The sequence below is a fragment of the Penaeus chinensis genome, chromosome 19 (assembly GCF_019202785.1).
Source record: "Penaeus chinensis breed Huanghai No. 1 chromosome 19, ASM1920278v2, whole genome shotgun sequence".
Taxonomy (NCBI): Eukaryota; Metazoa; Arthropoda; class Malacostraca; order Decapoda; family Penaeidae; genus Penaeus; species Penaeus chinensis.
In genome coordinates, this window is record NC_061837.1 from 13,969,922 (window position 1) to 13,972,778 (window position 2,857).

Genomic DNA, 2,857 nt, shown 5'->3' on the forward strand with positions numbered 1-2,857 from the left:
TTGTTAGTATTACCATAATCAATATTTTGTTTCTACTACTACTACTACTACTATTGTTGTTATTATTATTATTATTGTTATTATTATTATTATTATCATTATTGTCATTAATATTGTTATAATTATTATCATTATTATTATCATCATCATTACCATAATTATTGTTATTATTGTTATTATTAATATTATTATTATTATTATTATCATTATTATTATTGTTTTCATTATCATTTTTATCATTATCATTATTATTATTATTATTATTACTACCTTTCTCATTCTCAATATTATCAGTATTATCACCATTATCATCATCAGTATTAGTATCCCCATTATTGTCATTATCATAATTATTATCACTATTATAATTATCACTATCATCATTTTCATTATTATCATGCTATTATTATTTTCATGATCATTACATCGTTATCATTGCTACCAATAATTGAATGATTTTTATTAACATCACTTTCGCTATCCGACAAAATAGCAAACGAGATCAGAGAAAAATAACAATGACAACAACCTCTCGCAAAGTTCCCGTTGCGTGACCATTCTTCAATTATTTAATCCGTCCGAAAAAATACATCTCATGAGGAATCAAATTAATAGGACATGGCACTCGACGAAATCTCCCGTCCTGTTTGAGTGAACGGTAATGGCCTAGTTGGCTACTTTAGCCGCACGACCAATCATGTGTGTCGTTTCAGCGATCAATAGCCTCGGGGAAGAGCCTGAGCCAATGGCGGCACGCGACACTCCGTCTCCTTAGCCAATCATGTGGATCGGAGGCCCGGCCTTTGCTGCTCCCGTCACTTTTTGAGGAACGAAAAGACAAGCCCAAGAATTATTCATGTCTCGTTATTCTTTTTAGTGTTTTTTTTTTTTGTGGGGGAGAGTTGGGGTAGTAAAACTGTAGGTCATTGTATGAATTGTAGGTCGCACTATAAGCATTCTTCTTAATTTAATGACCCAAACGCAGATACAACAAGGAGGGGGAGGGGGGCTGCGTTTACCAAAATACGACAAGCAGCTGACAGATTTGGGCGTATCCCGGAGAAGCGAGGGGGGGGGGGGGGGGGGTTGCCGGATGTATCGCCACAACGAAGCGAGTAATGGAAGATCGATCTAGTTTCTGTGACTTCGACGGAGACGTTTTAATGAAGGCAAAACGGTACTTTCGCTTTCTCGATCGATATTCCGACGTCTTCGCTTCGGTGACTCGGAAATATGTAAGCGGCAGAGGTATTTAAAACGCCACATACATAAACATGTGTGTCTTTTGCCTTGCTTTGCCGACAAGTTTATCCCCTTCTTACGCTATAGATCAAACAAAATTGATTTAATTTCACTTAATACACAAGACAGCAATATTACACAATAGCCATATATATCATTACATTAACTAAGTAATTTCAAAGATAAAAACGCCAAATATAAAAACGTGTAATTAAATATGATTTATGATTTGTTTGTCTGTTTGCTTGATAATATAACTATCTTTTAATTAAGAAATGTAAATTTCTTAATTAATAGATATTTCTTTTTTCTCTCTTTCATAAATTGAAAGAGAGAAAACGAGACAAAGATGGGCGGGAGAAATACAAAGGAGGGAATAGGGAGAGGGAGAAGGGAGGGGGGAAAGGGAGGACTGGAAGAGGGAGGGAGGGAGGGAGGGAGGGAGGGAGGGAGAGAGGGAGAGAGGGAGAGAGGGAGGGAGAGAGGGAGGGAGAGAGGTAGAGAGGGAGAGGGGGAGAGAGGGAGAGAGGGAGAAAGAGAGAGAGAGAGAGAGAGAGAGAGAGAGGGGGGGGGGGTAAAGAGAGAGAGAGAGAGAGAGAGAGAGAGAGAGAGAGAGAGAGAGAGAGAGAGAGAGAGAGAGAGAGAGAGCATAAAGAGACAATTAAATAAAGAAATATACATAAGGAGTAAAAGAAGCATTAAAGGCGTAAGAGAGGAGAAAAGTTAAAAGGCAACGTAATGTAACAAGCACTGTGGTAAAATGGTGGTGGTGTGGGGGGTGGGGGGGTTGTGAAAGAAGGAGGTAGCTTATACACCCCCCTCCTTTTCTCCACACACACACACACACACACACACACACACACACACACACACACACACACACACACACACACACACACACACACACACACACACACACACACACACACACACAGACACACACACACACAGACACACACACACACACACACACACACACACACACACACACACACACACACACACACACACACACACACACACACACACACACACACACACACACACACACACACACACACACACACACACACACACACACAGTCTCCCGCCTCCCCCCTCCTCCCTTTTCTACTTTTGGTAGCGGTGCGCAAACAACTCATTTGCTGATAATAGTGACCTTTTTATCAGAGCGCCACGCCCTTCTTTTGACTTCTCCCTCCTCCCCCTCCCCCTCCTCTCTCCCCCATCTCCCTCCTATTCCTCACTCTTCCTCATAATGCATTAACCTCATCATTGTTGCTCCCTCTTCCCCCTCCCCCTTACTCCCTCCCCGCCACCGAACGTCCCTCGTCTATTGGCCTTCTATTTGCTCTTCTGCGCGTAGCGGCCGCTCGCCAACCGCTAACTCTTCCCCGAAAACCGCTACATATACTGAAAGGGTTCAACGGCGCTAACCGATCACATGTGTAAAGGATTCAAAACCGCTAGCCAACGGGCGCTGTTGATACCCTAAAATTTATCGTCCGCTAATATTAAAAAAAAAAAAAACGATTTGCGGAATATGTATGAAGGGTAACGAATGTAAACGAGGATTTATACCTCCAACAAGAAACAAAAGAATCATACGTTTACG